General features: G+C 45.8%; 1 long non-coding RNA gene across 2 annotated transcripts; it reads right to left on the bottom strand.

Annotated features, from left to right (window-relative positions):
• Nucleotides 1–3,653: 3,653 nt before the first annotated feature.
• LOC106022349 lies at nt 3,654–14,963 on the bottom strand. 2 transcript variants are annotated; one of them, XR_001197349.3, is made up of 5 exons: nt 14,674–14,963; nt 14,019–14,209; nt 13,759–13,844; nt 11,732–11,771; nt 3,654–3,954 (listed from the first exon to the last, which is right to left on the bottom strand). It is a non-coding gene; the product is annotated as an uncharacterized LOC106022349 (long non-coding RNA). The 2 variants fall into 2 exon arrangements; XR_005881760.1 differs by lacking the exon at nt 3,654–3,954 and adding an exon at nt 11,241–11,630.
• Between the last annotated feature and the right edge of the window lie 2,577 nt (nt 14,964–17,540).

Raw genomic sequence — 17,540 nt, 5'->3', positions numbered from 1 at the left:
CAAGTGCCTCAAACTTTTATTACTAAGAGCTAACCAGAAGATATCACGAATATAGAAATGAGAAGGAACCACTCAAGTTCCTTCAATTGGGAAACAGGGATGGAATACATTGTTTGGTGACAAAACCTTTGGGAGCAGAATTCAGGTTGGGTCAATAGAGCTGTGGCAGCTTCAAAGGGTTAGGAGCTGGCCAGGAGCTAGGAGCTACCATTCCCAGAAAGAAAGCCTGCTCCCCTCCCCGCACCCCCTACCCCACCCCTACTGGTCCCTGTGTGGGAGATGGAGTCTGGCACACGACATCCTCAGTAATCCTATTAGTGAATTCAGTAGGTGCACAAATAGAACATCTCTTTGGAGCTTACAAGGTCAACCACAAATACTAGAAAACTTTCTACAGTCAAAGCATAGCAAATTTTAAAGTTCTTGAGAAATCCACCAACACCCAGCTCATCTCAATGCCACTCCCTTCCCCAAGGCAGACAAAAGACAGATGTGAATGTAACCAGACATTTGTGAAACCCAGGGAGGAATGGCTTGCATCTCCTTCCATGAATTAAAGAAATGGGGGGGGGATCACTTCTAGGCTAGTAACACACATCTGTAAACCCAGCATTTGGAGGTGGGTGCAGAAGGATCAGAAATTTAAGGTCAGCCTCAGCTACAGAGTTGAGGCTAGCCTGGGCTACATAGCCTGTGACCTGTCTCGAAACTAAAACAAACGAACTTCCCTTTTCCTAGTCCAGGGCTCTCATGGAATTTAAAATGCATGTGAAGAAGAATGACTCAAAGCCATTGTCAGCCTCTGCCATGATTTCCATCTGAGTGCTTTGTCAGGTTTTCGGAATCCCAGAGGCTAGCCCAAGGAGTCGACACTTCTGATGCAAAAGCAAAAGGTTTCTTTTAATTGTACAGGCTGGCCAGCTTGGATCTCTTTCCATGGTGGAGGAAATGAGATGCCAAACAGCCAAAAAGAGAAGCTTTTAAAGGGAAAAAGGGGAGGGGGAGTGAGTCCTGAGACTGCAAGTCTCAGTTTGCAAGGTTCCCATGGTTACAGAAATTACTTAGCACACAAAGTTTCCATACAAGGTTATCAAGAAAGGAAGGGCCTTGAAGAAGGCAGTAGCTGTCAATTGGTTAGGTAAAATTAACTGGCACATCTGTGGGATACTTTTACCAGTAGATCAAGAGGCTATCTGGTTCCCAGTCTTCTCAAAGCAAAGGGTTAGGGCAGATGTGGCCCAGCTGCTTGTGGGTTCGAGCTTCTGGTTATGTACTCCGTGGTCAGAGGGCTCTCTCTTTCTTTGTCACAGCCTAAACGTTTATGTGTTTAGTCATTAATTTTTTCATTACACTGAGCAATGGGTCTCGGTTTTGTGCCTTTTTTCTATCTACATTTTTTTAGTTTGTTAGTCAGAATAGTCTTTGCTGCAAGCACTAATCAAAGCCCTTAAAGGGAAGTGCTAATATGTGAGTTCCTGAAACCAAAAGTCCAAGAGTTCATCTCAGCACCAGGTATACCTGGATCCAGGCGAAACCCGACAACAGGCATCTCCTCTCCGGTGTCTTCATTCAGGACTACTCAGGCATCTGTCCCTCACTGTTTGGGGATGTGCTCCCTGTTGAAAGGGTCGGCGTACTGAAGGCTGCCAACAGCACTGGGGAAAGCTCCAGGATGAAATCTTGGGTCTTGTGGAACTGGCTTTCTTCTGAACGTATGGTTGCAGACCGGGTTTGAAGACATGGCTGGTCCTGTGCTCATCTCGGCAATAACCTAGAAGGAAACTCGTTCTCCTTAAATTCACAGGAGGGAAGAAAGGATTCCCAAGGAAAAGTGGAAGTTGAGAAGCCAAAAGTAGGAGCTGAACCCTACAGGCCACCAACACCAAGAGCCAGCATAAGTCTACTGATAGTTCCAGAAGGCTGATGTCATAGAATATTCTAGTAGGCTTGAATTCCCTTGAGAACCACTTACCATCTCTGATGTTCCAGCAAAGGAACATCTAAAGAGGAGGCAACTCCAGCACTCGGAGTCCAGTCACTGAGAGCAACGGACTAGCCTTTGGTTTTATGGAAATAGACTTCTCCGAGGAAGATGCTTCAAGGAGCACTTAATGCCATAAGTGTGTTTGTGTAGCGGCCGTGGCTCTCAATGGGCAGCACATAAGTGCGTGCATTTCTAACTGTACCTTTCCAAAGCACTACCTGGCATCCTGAGAGTGACCTTAGGAAGCCAGCACGGGATCTGAGCATATTGTTCTCCTAGGCTGGGTCTCAGCTGACCATGACGAAGAAATTCCAAACATCTTCCTGCCTGTTAACCTTTTAAAGAAGCAAAAAGAGGAAAGACAGCACATATAATTTAGAAATAATATACCCACCAGTTTTTTTTGCATTTCTTCTTATAAAATAAGCAGACCTACATATCGAACACATTTGCTGAGTAACTACCATGTGCCAGGGATTTTATCAGGCCCTGGAGATGTAGCAACAAGGGAAATATTTTAGCCAGGTGCAGGGGCTAAAATGTAATCTCAGCACTGAAGGCCATCCTCCAATATACACTGAATTTGAAACCAGCCTGGGATATATGCAGCCCTGACTCAAAAGACAAAGGGGCAAAAGTCTGTTCAGGGGAATGTGGAGATTAAGTGGCAGGGCTGAGGCTGAAATCCACAGGTCCATATCTGCCTTTAGCTTATTTACTTCTAGCCTGTGGATGGGAGATGACTGGGAGTGGCAGAGAGTATAGTGAATCACTTTATGCAAAGGAAGCAACTACTTTATTCAAGTAGCAGCAATTTGTCATGGGGAACATGGGTCGAACCTACCATGATCTTTCCGTACTTAAAATGATCTTTCCGTGCCCATCTGTCTCTCAAGTGCTACCATGTCCAACTCAGAGTTTTGTAATGTTCCCCCTTTGCTGTGTGTGTGTGTGTGTGTGTGTGTGTGTGTGTGTGTGTGTGTGTGTGTGTGTGTGCACTTGCCGTGTGGAGGTCAGAGACAAACATTCACTGTTGGCCCTCATCTTTCACTTTGTTTGAGACAGGGCTGTGTATGTTCACCCATGCACACCAGTCTAGCTGGCCCAGGAGTTTCCATCTCTACTGTTGGAATTACAGGTGTGTGTTACTCTGCCCATCTTTATATGGGGACACAAACTAATGTCTCCATGCTTGTGTAGCTGGCACTTTCTTTACACACTGAGCCATCTCACCAGCTCTCATTTTTTTTTTAACAAAACCCAGCAAATAGTGTTTCAATGAAAAAAAACAAAACAAAACCAAAAGCAAAACAAAACCAAGTTTCAAAATACTGTAATAGTCAAACAAAATCTGCTGAGCATAATCCGGCTACAAATCTGTTGCTCTATTTGATGTCACACTGTGCCCACTGGGTCCCTGGGAGGTCGGATTCCAGACTGCAAGCCTGAAGCTAAATATGAGAAGAAGCCTGCAACTCTGTGATGCTTACGTCTTCTCTTAGGTTGACTTTTTATTTTTTAGGGACTAAGGTAAGAAAGCAGAGTCTTTACTTACCCAAGAAACAAAGGTAACAGGGAGGGAATAGCTGGAACATTCCAACCCTGTGTCGTGGAGGAGGTGGGCATAGAACCATCTTATACAGGGCTGACAGGCCACACTTATCTGAAAGGGAAAATTTAACTTTAGGGAGGGCTTCACGTTATATCTGAGGCCCTAATAATGATCATTATGCTGTCAGCACTCAAGACTTGGTTCAAAATAATTCTCCTCATGCAAGTCACAATCTACCCACTTCTCGGTCCTTCCATGTCATCTCTGCTGGGGCCTCCTACACTCAGTGAAGTTTTCGTTCTTGCTGGCCCATTTGTTGAGAGATGGTAGACACAGGGAAGCATGCGGAGGGCTTACCCAGGGTAGTCTGTAGCTGGAATTGGTCTCTGGTGGTGGCAGTGCCTCTTCCCTTCCTGACCTTTGGAGAGAAAAGGAGAAGGGAGGCACAGAATAGCTGTAGAATAGCACCAGCTGGACAAGATGGTGAATACCTGTAATCCCAGGACAGTGGGAGGCTAAAGAAGAAGGATCAGGAGTTCAAGGTCAGCCTTGTCTATATACGGAGTTTTATGGAGTTTAAGGCCAGCTTTGGCTTTATGAGGAGACCCTATCTCAACAAAACAAGAAAACAACACTCCAGGCTGGAGAGATGACTCAGGGTTTAAGAATACTGGCAGTTCTTTAAGAAGACACATGATCAGTTGCCAGCTGCTTGTAACTCTTAGTTCCAGGGAATCTAATGCCCTCTTCTGCTCTCTGAGGGCTCCTGCATGCACATAATGCATGCATACACACAGGTGCAGATACATATTTGCATCAAGCCAAGTGCGGCGCCCTGTGCCTATAATCACAGCTTTATAGAAGCTGAGACAGGAGAACTACCCACCCAAGGCCAGCCTAGGCTACTTAGTTCCAGGTCAGCCTGAGCTACAAACACTGTCTCAAATAAGCAAAACAAACAAAAAAAGGCCCTCTATCAACAGATTAGAACTCTATAAGAAAATATTCATACTTTTAAAAGTGTAAAGGAATCCCCATCCTTGGATCTTAACAAGATCAGAAAACCTCTGTTTACTACAATAATTGTTACTGAAGGAAATGAGATCTGGCACAGGAAAAAGAAATCTCATTTCTATCGACTCTCAAGATAGTAACTTTGCAACCATCTGCCATGTGTGTTTCATCAGAGCAAAACAGCCCTGCGGAGCAAGGGGGGACAGATTTGCTGTTGCTGCTGCCGCCGCTGCCTCCACCGCCTCCTTCTGTTGCTTGGATAAAGCATGTGGCACTGCTGTGAGATTCTTAGAAGACCCAGGCAAGTGCTGCTGGCTGGGACCTTCTACTTCTGTTGGTACTGCAAGGCTCCAGATTCCCTCTCCTCTGAGTCTGAGATCATTCTCACATGCAAAGAGGACTTGGATACCTTCTGAGTGGCAGGGACATCGCTTATACCCATATCCACCTATCTACCACCATTACCCTGCAACTTCTCTTATTTTGGGGGGAGGCAGCACAGGGCCACATAGGGCTGGTCTCCTACATCCTCACTTTGGGACCCAGAATCATTAACTGATCCTTTTTGAGTTTCTGTTTCCTCATCTGTTAACTGGGAATGACAAACGCACCAGCCTAGGAGGTTCAGGTTCAACCACTTGTGGGGGGGCTCAGTGGGGCAAAAGTGTGGTCCAAACAGCTCCCCTCACGGGTCCTTCAGTTCACTGTTGTCCCCAGCCCCTGCCCCCCGGGACCTTCTGCTAACCTCACTCACACCTTACAAGTTAAAAACCTTGTGCCAATTACTTGCTGTGTCTCCTAGTTTGTTCTTGAAACAGGCTCTCGTGTATCCAGGCTGATCTAAACTCTCCAAGTAGCCAAGAATGACCTTGAACTTCTGACTCTTCTGCTTCCACCTCCTGAGTGCTATTATTGCAGGAATGTGCCACCGTGCTCGGTTTAGGCAGCACTGGGGATCAAATCCCAGAAGCATGATCAGAGCCATGTGGTCCAGATGGACAGGATCCATCGGTTACAATTCTTCAGCTGCAGAGTGGAGACACGAGCTCTACCTTTGTCCACATCTCTTTCAGAGCCCTATGGGAGATGCTGTTTTTCACCTGGCTCTCAATCCAGGTGAGAGTGTGCCCACTCTGCCTCCCATTCCAGGAGCCTGGGGAGGCCGAATTGGCAGCCACAAGGTATGGAGTCCACCTGTATCAGAACTCGAGTCACCACACCTTTCTTCTCCCTGAGGTAGAGCTTATATAAGTTGCACCCCTTTTAAGGTGGACAGTAAAGTGGATTTTGACAGATTCCCTCATATCCACAAAAGTATAGAATATTCCCATAGCCTATCAAATGTTCCTGCATGTTTTTATGTATGCAGATTCTTGGGTTCCATACTAGACCCAAAGCTTCTAAATCCAGAGTTTGAAGCCTGTGGTTTTCCCCTTGTGATGAGCCTTCTTTGGGAGCAGATTACACCAAAGTTGGCAGTTACTTCCTTTGGCTCCTCAAACTCTGCAGCTCTTTTCCTCAGCCTAGATGGGCATATTGATGACCGGCAGAGTTGTCACTTCTCTAGGATCTGCCCACATATTACACCCTGGTCCCTGCTGTCTGCACGCCTAGGCTGGAGATCTTACTTGAAGTATAACATTACTCTGATATTCCCAGATTCAGAGTTCTTCAAGGGGGTTCCATGCCCTGCAGGACCTAGGCTGAGAGAAGTTCAGAGCCTCCCATCTCCCACAGGAAGCACTTCAATAACACAACAAGGGAGGTCTGTGAATTCCCAGGTGGCTTCGTACCTGTAGACATCTTAGACACGATACTCTCCACTGGGCTGGCCCATCCCCTCGGCCACCCTCCTGTCCTCAGGTAAAATGTCACCCCTGTGAAGGCTTCCCAGATGTCCCCAGGTAGCACTGGCTACTCTCTGATGTCATGCATAACTCTTCTATGTGCCCATGTGTTTCTGCTCACTAGACTGTGAGGGATTTATGGACTCACATTCTTGAGTCTTTATCAGGGTGGGAAGTCCCTGCAGGATCTGGTTTCTGTTCCCTCCCCACCCATCCTGACCTGGCCACTCACCAGGGCCCCAGGCTGTGCCCAGACTCACCAAACTCCTTCCTGATCCTAGGCCTTTGTTTCTTAATGCTCTATTCCAGGAATGTTTTCACATGGGTGGTTCCCTCTAGACACCCACTGCTCAGACAGACACCACCCCTTTGAGAATTCTCCCCTGCCAGCCAATCAAAATGGCCCTTTCTTCATCACTCTCTCTTGCGATACCACATTTCCTTCCTACCAGGACTTATTACATGGTACTGCTGTTCATTCATTCATTATTATTATTGTTGTTGTTGTTGTTTGCTTTGCTAAGATTGGGTCTCCTTTAGCATGGGTTCTGTTTTCTGTCACCCTCCCCTGGTTTGGCTTGTGTTTTAGAACTCTGACTGGAACATATTCATGTATCGTGCACTCTTCTGTCTGGTTTCTTTGAGCTGGCGTGTTTTCTGAGGGTCAATCATTGTATTGCTTGCTTTCTGTTTCTGTAATAAAACACTGACCAATACTAACTTGGGGAAGAAGAGTTTATTTGGCTTACACTTCCATGTCACAGCCCATCATTAAAGGAAGTCAGGGCAGGAACTCAAGAGAAGCCTGGAGACAGAAACTGAAGCAGAGGCCCATGGAGGAGTGCTGCTTACTGGCTTGCACCTCATAGCTTGCTCAGCCTGCTTTTTTATACAGCCCAGGACCACCTATGTAGGGATGACACCACCCACAGTGGGCTGTGCCCTCCCACATCAATCATTAATTGAGAAAAAAAAAACACCCTACAGACATGCCCACAAGTCAGTCTGACAGGGGCAATTTCTCAGCTGAGGTTCCCTCTTCACAGATAACTCTAGTTTGTGTCAATGTAACAAAAACTAATCAGTACATTCATGATGTAGCATTCCTCAGTCTGTTTCTTTTTATTACTGAATGATAAACCATTGTAGGAATCTACTGTAATTTATTCAGTCATTGATGGATACTTAGGCCATTTCCAGTTTCGGATTTTATGGGCAAAAAGCTGCTATGACAATCCCTGTCTTTGTCTGGTCAGGTATTTTCTGTTTGTTTTTTGTTGTTGTTGTTTATTTGTTTGTTTTGGTTTTTCCAGATAGGGTTTCTCTGTAAGTTTGAAGACTGTCCTGCAACTCTCTTTGAAGACCAGGCTGGCCTCAAACTCACAGAGATCCACCTGCCTCTGCCTCCTGACTACTGGGATTAGAGGCGTGTGCATTCAAAAGATTTGGCATTTCCAGTCTTTCAAAATTTAACTATTCTAGCCGGGTGCAGTGGCATATGCCTTTAATCTCAGCATTTGGGAGGCAGAGGCAGGCTCTGTGAGTTTGAGGACAGCCTGGTCTACAGAGCTAGTTCCAGGACAGGCTCCAAAGCTGCACAGAGAAACTCTGTCTCAAAAAACCAAAAAATAACATTAAAAATAAATAAATAGCTTACTCATTCTAATTGATGCATGGTAATACATCATTATCTCATTGGGATTTTAATGTACAAATCTCTAATGGCCAAGGATGTTGAGAAACTATGCATGTGTTTATTAGATAGCTCGAGGCACTTGCTAAACTTCATTCATATTTTAATTCGGCTGTCTTAGTACTCTGAGTTGTAAGGTTTCTTACTAAATAAAAATCTTTTGTGGGGGCCGGAGAGATGGCTCAGAGGAGGTCTTGAGTTCAATTCCCAGCAACCACATGGTGGCTGACAACCATCTACAATTCAATCTGGTGTATATGTAATAAATAAATAAATCTTTTTAAAAAATTTTTTGTGAAAAATATATGTTTAGGGATGAAGAGATGATTCAGCGGTTAAGTGTGCTCACTGATTAACATGAGGACTGAGTTCCCATCCCAGCACCCACATAAAAAAACTGTCTGGTCCATCTTGAAATTCACAGGCAAATGGATGGAACTAGAAGAAAGCAAACCATTCTGAGTGAGATAACCCAGACACAGAAAGACAAACATGGCATGTACTCTCTCACAAGTGGATATTAGACATAGAGCAATGGATTGCCAGCCTACAATCCACAACCCCAGAGAAGCTAGAAAACAAGGAGGGCCCTAAGAGAGACGTACATGGTTCCCCAGAGAAGGGGAAAGGGACAAGATCTCCTGAGTAAATTGGGAGCATGTGGGAAGGGGAGAGAGAAGTAGGAGGGAGAGGAGGAGAGAAGGAGAGAGAGGGGACAACATGAGGGATCAGGAAGGTCAAGTTGGAGGAAGGACAGAGGAGAGCAAGGAAAGAGATACCTTAATAGAGGGAGCCATTGTAGCTTAACAAGAAACCTGGCACTAGGGAAATCTCCAGGAATTCACAGGGATGACCCCAACTAAGAATCTAAGCAATGGTGGAGAGGCTACCTTAAGTGCCCTTCCGCTATAATGAGATTGATGACTACCTCAAATGCCAATCTATGGTGCCTCTGGCATTGGAACCAGTATTTATCCCTAGTGCATGAACTGGCTTTTTGGAACCCATTCCCTATGGAGGAATACTCTCTCAGCCTAGATACAGCAGGGAGGGATTCCCCCATGGGAAGCCTCACCCTCTCTGAGGAGTGGGTGTGGGGGGATGGAGAGATGGTGGGGGAATGAGAGGCCCGGAGGGAGAGAGAACTGGGATTGGTATGTAAAATACGACTGGTTTTAATTTAAATAAAAAAAATTAGTTAAAGAAAAACTGTCTCTCACATGCCTTTAATTCCAGCATTGCAAGGGGCAGAGGCCAGAGGATTGATGGGGCTTGCTGGCTGCTGGACTAGCCAAAAACAGAAAACAAAAACAAAAACAAAACAAAACAAAATAAACAACAAACCACAGGAGATCCAGGCTGCCTCAGAGGATCTCTGTTAGTTCAAGGCCAGCCTTATCTACATAGCAAGACCATGTTTCAAAAAAAAAAAAAAAAAAAGAATAGATAGAAAAGTTTTAAAAATGAGAAATCCGGCCGGGCGTTGGTGGCGCACGCCTTTAATCCCAGCACTCGGGAGGCAGAGGCAGGCGGATCTCTGTGAGTTCGAGGCCAGCCTGGTCTACAAAGTGAGTTCCAGGACAGCCTCCAAAGCCACAGAGAAACCCTGTCTCGAAAAACAAACAAACAAACAAAAAAAAAAAAAAAAGAGAAATCCTCTCTCAAAGGAATAAGGCAGAATTTTCTTTTGGCCTCTGTGCACATTCACACTTGTACAGGCACTGGTCTGCACACACATAAATATGTACAAATAGGTAGTGCAAAGCTGTTTCTAGTGTGTGGCCTCTCTATGCTCAGGATCAAACACAAGGCCTCATACATGCCATGCAGCAGCTACTAAGCTAGGGCCCACAGTACTCCTTCGAAAAAACCAAACTGTTGGGTCCATGTGTGATGTGTGTGTTTGATGTCTGTATATATAATGTCTTCTATGTGTATGATGTGTGTGCGTGTGGTATGTGATATGCCTGTGCGTGTGTGCATCTGTAGGAACTCTTGCCGAGGTACTCCTGTGGAGGTCAGAGGGCAACTCTGTGGCATCAATTCTTACCTTCTGCCTTTACATGAATTTTGGGGATCAGACTCAGACCTTCAGGTTTGTACAGCAAGCTCTTTACCCACTGAACTATCTTGTGGGGCCAGAGAGTCAATGATTCCACAACTATTTGTTAAAAAGTCAGTACCTGGTGAGTCACACCTTCAATCCCAGCACTTGGGAGACAGAGGCAGGTGGATCTCTGTGAGTTCAAGACCAAGTGGTAGGTCAGCTAGGACTACACAGCAAGACTCTCAACTCAAAAAAACAACAAAACAAAAAGCAACAACAACAAAATAAAACAAAAAAGTAAATTCCTGAGAAGGCCTATGGGGAGGAGGTGGGAAATAAGGGATAGATACAATCAAGATATATTGTATACGTGTATAAATTTTTCAGAGACTAAATTAAAAATGGATTTTTTAAATATTTCATTTATTTATTGTGTATACAGTCTTCTGCCTGCAGGCCAGCAGAGGGCACCAGATCTCATTACAGATGGTTGTGAGCCACCATGTGGTAGCTGGGAATTGAACTCAGGACCTCTTGGAAGAGCAGCCATCTCTCCAGTTCCCCTCAAAAATGCTATTTTTTTTTTTTTTTTGGTTTTTCGAGACAGGGTTTCTCTGTATTGTTTTGGAACCTGTCCTGGAACTAGCTCTATAGACCAGGCTGGCCTCGAACTCACAGAGATCCGCCTGCCTCTGCCTCCCGAGTGCTGGGATTAAAAGCGTGCGCCACCAACGCCCGGCAAAAATGCTATTTTTTGAAGGTACCACTTCACCTATAATTATTTAAATTTTGCATCTTTGAATTATTATTGCTCTCTCCTACTGGTCTGTAAGTTCCATATATTTGTTCTAGTCTAACTGGGGCCTGTGTACATGTCAATAAAGCACTGTTGGCCAATAGGAAAGCAAGATAGGTGGGACTAGGTGTCGAGGAGGACTTTGGGTAGGAGAAACACAGAGAGTCAAGATGTAGCCCGCCAGAGAAGTAAGATGTCCGGAACTTTTCTCCGGTAAGAGAAATACTAAGATTAACAATTATGGGAAAAATACTTAAGCCAGAGCTAGCCAGTAAGAAACAAGCAAGGCCAACAGCTTCATAATTAATACAGCGTCTTGTGTGTTATTTGGGGACTACAACGCTGCAGAGCCCAGGCAACTGGTGGGGGAAAAACCAAAGCGGCTGGCAAGGAAAAGTCTTCTCTCTACACTCTATCTCTGCCACTTTCTTGCAGGCAGAGAAATCAAGGAAAGGGCTTGCTTGATGCCTTTAAGGTACAGTGGCTAGAGTCATGGAGAGTGAAATGATCTCCGTCGTGGGACCCAGCACAGAGCAGTATAGAGTGTACCTCCCAGTGTCCAGTGAGCATCAGAAGAAGTATTGTGTTTCTACAGCTTCCAGTGTCTATGGCCGGTCTTCCAGGCTGCATGGCAGGAATCCAGAGGGGGCGTGAGAAAGGACAAAAGCCCTAAATGGGGCAGCCAGGCCAAGGCGCTCTACCACAGTGACAGCAGAGAAAAATGAGGCACGGAATGAGAGGACAGTCACAAGAGGTTTCCTAGACTAAAACCACTAATGCTTTTTGTGTGCCACGTACCTTCGTAAACACTGGAGATCCTTGTTAGAAAGCCAAGCTCCTAAGGGAGAGAGGGAGGAAAAAAAAGGAAAAGTCCAGTAATTATTATTAAGCCAGATGTGGTGATAGATGATTGTAACCCAGCATGCCATACACCGAGGTGTGAGAATTGGCAGTTTGGGATCTGCTTGGGCTATATATGAGTTTCAGGCTAGTCTGAGATACACAGGAAGACTCTGTATCAATAACAAAACAAACAAGAAATGCCCTGCCCAGTGTAACTGTAATTTATACACTGCTGGTAAGGATGCAAATAGTATAGTTTGCAAGAGTGTAGTCATTTCTCACAAAGACAAATATCTACTACCCATGTAATATATTAATCTTATGCCTACTTATTTCCTCAAGTGATGTGAAATTCACACACACACACACACACACACACACAGACACACACACACGAACATAGATGATTAGGCCCAATTAGAAATAATGTACTAATGTTAATTTTCTGTTTGCTCTTATATATTACAGCTATATACTATAATATCACTATTGGGCGAAGCTTGGGGAAGGTTAGGAGCCTGCTGGTTTTGCAACTTCCACTTCGAATAATTATTTCAAAATTACATACAAATACATTTACTGAACCATTTAAAAGTAATTTATAAGGGGAGAGATGGCTCAGTGGTTAAGAGTGCTTGCTGCTATTGCAGAGGACCTGGGTTCAGTTCCTGGCACCCACATCAGAAAGCTTTAGGGTTTCAAAAGTTTAAAAATGAAACGTGGCACCTTTAATCAGGGGCAGGTGGATCTCTTGAGTTCCGAGCCAACCTGGACCACAGAGTAAGGAGTTTCAGGACAGCCTGGGATAGAGAAACCCTGTCTGGAAAAAGAAAGAAAGGAAGAGAGAGAGAGGGAGGGAGGGAGGGAGGGAGGGAGGGAGGAAGGAAGGAAGGAAGGAAGGGGAGGAGGAGGAGGGAGGGAGGGAAAAAGAAAACCTTACCAGGTGAGTAAAACAACAATGAGACTTTTAAAGATTTATGTTTTCTTTTATTTCTGTGTATGTGTGTGCCCATGTACCTGCAGGTGCCCCAGGAGGCCAGAAGAGGGTGTCAATTCTCTGGGACTGGGACAGTCATCAGCTCTCTGATGCGGGTGCTGGGAACTGAACCCGGGTCCTCTGCAACAGCAGCAAGCTCTCCTGGATATGCAGCCACCTCTCCAGCCTTTATAAATTACTTGCAAATGGTTCAGTAAATGCACATGTATATATAGAGATGTCATTTAAAAATATGACAAAATGCCGTCAATTACTGAATCTAGGTGGTAGGCATACAGGTTCATTGTATTAGTCTCTTACCTATATATTGGGAAATGCTCATAGTAAAAAGTTAAAGGGGAAAAATGAACTGATGATATGCACATTAAGCCCAAAGCACTGTGGCAAGTCAGAGTGTTGGGAAACACAACGACACGGACAGAGAACAATTGCCTAGCAGGCCCCAGGGCCAGGATTCAACCCTCAGCACAGAAAAAACAAAACAACTATACAGAAGGTTTTGCACTGGGGCTATGGAGGCCCAGAGGCTAAGATCACTTGCCACACAAGCCTGATGACCTGAGTTTGAGACCTGGAACCCACTGTGGAAGGGGCAAACTGGTTCTCAAAAAAAGAAAGAAAGAAAGAAAGAAAGAAAGAAAGAAAGAAAGAGTTGTCCCCTGATCTCTACAGACACGCCACGACACACATTCTGTCTCTCTGCCCCCCCCACATACTGTTTTATAAAGGTTACCCACTGTAAGATTGCATTCAGATAAAAGGAGAAGCTACAAGAAGAGAATGGGAGAAGTGGCCGTCAGTGATTAGGGCTGAAGGCTAAATTAATTCCAAAACAGAGGAAGACTGTGTAGGTGATGGAAGTCATGGTGGTGGCCACACAGCTGCATTTGTCAACACTCATAGGACTATAAACTAGAAAGGCAATTGCATGTAAGGTGTGCCTTTAAAAAAAAAGCAGAGAAAAATGATAAAGTAGGGAACATACCATGTGTAGAAAAATCACTGAAAGACAAGTTGCTTGAAGGTAAGAATCTCACCATCTTGTTTGATGTCTTTTAGAACAGTGGGCACCTAGTAAGCTCAGAAAAAAATTAGTCAATATTCACAGCAAGTAGTTTTTTTTCTCAAATGGAATTGCTGTGTTTTAGGGACCCTTTGGCTGTGAGTCACTGTGGAGGCCACCTCCACCCACAGCAGGGGCTCAAAGGGTGCTTGCTGAACCTGTGATTTGACCCTGTCTCATACCTGTGGGGTTTCACATATTTCCCATCCTCTGGAATAGCATTCTTCAGTGTCCTGTGTTCTCTGGCTGAAGGGCATTTAGGGGACCAGCAGCAGCTTCAACAGGTGACAACCAGATGTTCTAACAGGAACCCCAAGTCAAGTTTCCCTTTCTTCAGTGAATTGCAAGTCAAAGCCAAATTTTCTCCTACATTCTGCAGAGACAAGTGGTGTGAGTGTGCGAGAGTGTGCGTTTAAGAGAGAGAATGTGGGTGTGTGTTGTTTTTGAGATAGGGTTCTTACTAATTAGCCCAATTGGCCTCTTAGTCCCCCAACCTCAGCCTCCCAAGTGCTGTACTATAGGTATGTGCCATCCCAGCAAGCAAGACTGGCCGATTTTAAAGAGAACAAAGATGATAGCAATTCCATTTGGATACTCAAAGTATGGAAAAAACACATTGCATTGCTTTACAATACAACAACACTCACTGTTTTTTAGGGACTTTCTCAGTGCCAGGTCCCTTTAGGCACTATGTTATCTGTTAACCCCACATATCCTGGAGTGGGGTAGCTACTGTACAGGTAGTAGCCTGTTGGACAGGTAAAGTCCTAAAGTACCACAGAGGAGAAAGAATATGCCTTCCCTGGGAGCTCTGACAGGCAGCAACCCTCCCTTTACCTGCTCTGCAGAGCCCTTGGCCTCCTCTTCAGCATTCAGGGACATCTTTGTAGGTAGAGTCACCGTGGGGGCCCACGGTATCGTGTGGGCCATCAACATTTCTTCTGCCACAGAATAGGAATGCCTTTTCTATAATGAGTGAATAGTTCCATCTAGGTCAGATACGGGAGGGAAGGAGAGAACATGCTGCAAAAACACCAGCTGCTCTTTCTAGCTTTTCAAAAAAAAAAAAAACATAGGTACTAGGGACACAGATTTTTTCAATATATTTTTAATTTAAATTAGAAACATGCTTGCCTCACATGTTGATCCCAGCTCCCTCTCCCAACCTTCCTCCCTTGCCCCTCTACCATCCCCCCCTCCACCCAATCCTCACACCATTCCCCAGGGAGGGTGAGGCCCTCCATGGGGGATCTCCAGAGTTTGTCACTTCATCTGGGGCAGGGCCTAGGCCCTCCCCAATGGGGACACAGATTTTTATCAGTCTGGCTCATTAGAAGGGAGATGGAGAAAGGGAGGAACAGGCTGTGTGTGTGTGTGTGTGTGTGTGTGTGTGTGTAAGAAAGAGCTGCTGGGGTCCAATGACAATAAAGGTGACAAGAACAAAATTAAGACACTATGTGCTAATTATCCCAGATAACCTCTCTGCTTTGTTATTTTGATTCTCATCTTCAGAGTTAGAACACAAAAATTACACTGTTGTGTCTATGCATGTGTGTTCCTGAGGACTGAACCCAGGGCCTTGCACATACCAGGCAAGTTTTACACTGCTAAGCTACAATTCCAATCCAACATCATGTTTTCCTTTCTTTCCTTCCTTCCATTTTTTTTTATGGTGCTAGACATTGAATTTAGGAGCTCAGCACATGCTAAGTAAGCTCTTTTTCATCCGCTATATCCGCGGCCCTCTTTTTTAGGAAGAAGGAAGGAAGGAAAAAGAAAGAGGAGGAAAGGAAAAGAAAATTTGAGACAGGGAAAAATGCCCTGGTTGGTCTTGAACTTTTTCCCCTCCTGCCCTAGCTTCGGGAGGAAGGAGTTGGGCTTCTAGGACCTGCCCCAATGATACATGCATTCTTATATGCACATTGAATGGGATCAGGAAGGGTATACAATAAAGGAATAATAGTTAGCTAAGCAGAGCTGCTAACTCAAAAACAGTAGCTTTAGTTTTTATTACATTGTGTAATACCTTCTACATTGGAAATGTGTAACTATGTGTAAGCAATTTAAAACAAGACAAAACAAAACAAAACTGGGTGGTGCTAACGCCTGTGCACAAGGATCCTAGAACTAAGATGGATGGAGCCTGGTGGCTCAGACTGTAGATCCCAGGCCTTAGTACTCAGGATCCTTCCAGGATCCACAGAGTCTGCCTCCTGCTGGTGAAGGACCGACAGCTGACTCCCAAGAGCCACCGGCCACAAGCTGCCCCACCCCCTGGGTTTCCTGGGGAGCAGGGCCAGCGCCGCCTCTCTCGGCCTTTGGGGAGTCCAAGGACGAGTGGCCAACCCCGTAGCCCGCCCACTGTCGCCAAGAGGAATCCTGCAGCCAATCCTAGCCAATCAGACCCTGGTGATGCCATACTCCGGGGAGAGAGTGGCAGAAAATCAAGGTCAAGGCCCCGGACACAATGAAGCCATTGTCGGTCCCCAGTCAGTTGACTTTCAAGCAGCGGTTCCCCATGCACCACCCTCGCTCCCTCTCCCCACCTCTGCCCCCTGCCGGGAAGTCACCCAAACCTCCTGCGGGTTCATTAGCCTCTGCGCAAAGAGAGCGGAACCTCCTACCCCAAGCGGTGGGGTCCCGCCGCCCTATGTAGTGTCCACTTCAACCACCAGGTGGCGACAAAGCACCACATTCTGGGCGGGGGGGGAGACAAGGAAGGAGTCAGCTGCTCAAACCCATCAGGGCGTGGAGGACCCGGCCCTTCCTGTTTTATCCCAGAGCACCCCTAGCCCCCGCGCGCCCCCAGAAGTCAAGTTTGCTTTCTGTCGCCCTTTACTCTGAAGCCACAGGGATCTCTAATCTCAGGAGCTCTTTACTTCAGCAAATGGCAAAATGGCCGTGGGCTGCAGCATTCCCATCCCCACCCCCTCCACGAAGAGGAAACCGCGGGAAAGGCCCATTTCTCTGCCGCCCCAGCAGGAGGTCCTGACTGCTTCTCTGGTCTAGACTAACCACCCGGCTGATTAGCCTGTTGCATGAATGTATAAATGTTATCTCTGGCCATTTTACCCCTCTCTAAGGTCTGTTTCTGATGTTCTTGCTCAGTGTCTGCTCTCGTTTTCCTTCACATATGGCTGTTTGTTTTGTTTTGGTGGGTTTTTTTTTCTTTGTTTGGTTTTTGGAGACAGGGTTTCTCTGTATTGTTTTGGAGGCTGTCCTGGAACTCGATCTGTAGACCAGGCTGGCCTCGAACTCATAGAGATCTGCCTGCCTCTGCCTTCTGAGTGCTGGGATTGAAGGTGTGCGCCACCAACGCGCCCGGCATATTATGGCTATTTGTAACGGGACGTGCCTAGTTCCTACTTGTATGAGTTCTCTATGTTGTTAAAATGTCTAGGTTTACCCAGTAATAAGACATAATCCGTGACTCAATGATCCCATGTGTCGTTTTATTGGTAGACAGGGAGGGAAAGGGGGTGAGAGGTAACCAACCTGTGCAGAGCGAGAGCGAGAGCGAGACGAGAGAGAGAGAGAGAGAGAGAGAGAGAGAGAGAGAGAGAGAGAGAGAGAGAGAGAGAGAGAGAGGAGGGGAGATGGAGAGAGTAAAAGAGAGTGTGAGTGGGCAGGGATCAGTCCTTTAAAGGGGTCCTTTGCACCTGCATGGTTCTCACAGAACTCTGGGCTGGCCAGAGTGTTGTTGC

The sequence above is a fragment of the Mesocricetus auratus genome, unplaced genomic scaffold (assembly GCF_017639785.1).
Source record: "Mesocricetus auratus isolate SY011 unplaced genomic scaffold, BCM_Maur_2.0 Super-Scaffold_100015, whole genome shotgun sequence".
Lineage (NCBI taxonomy): Eukaryota > Metazoa > Chordata > Mammalia > Rodentia > Cricetidae > Mesocricetus > Mesocricetus auratus.
Note: the sequence above shows the minus strand (reverse complement) of the source record. Positions and strands in the feature narration are given on the sequence as shown.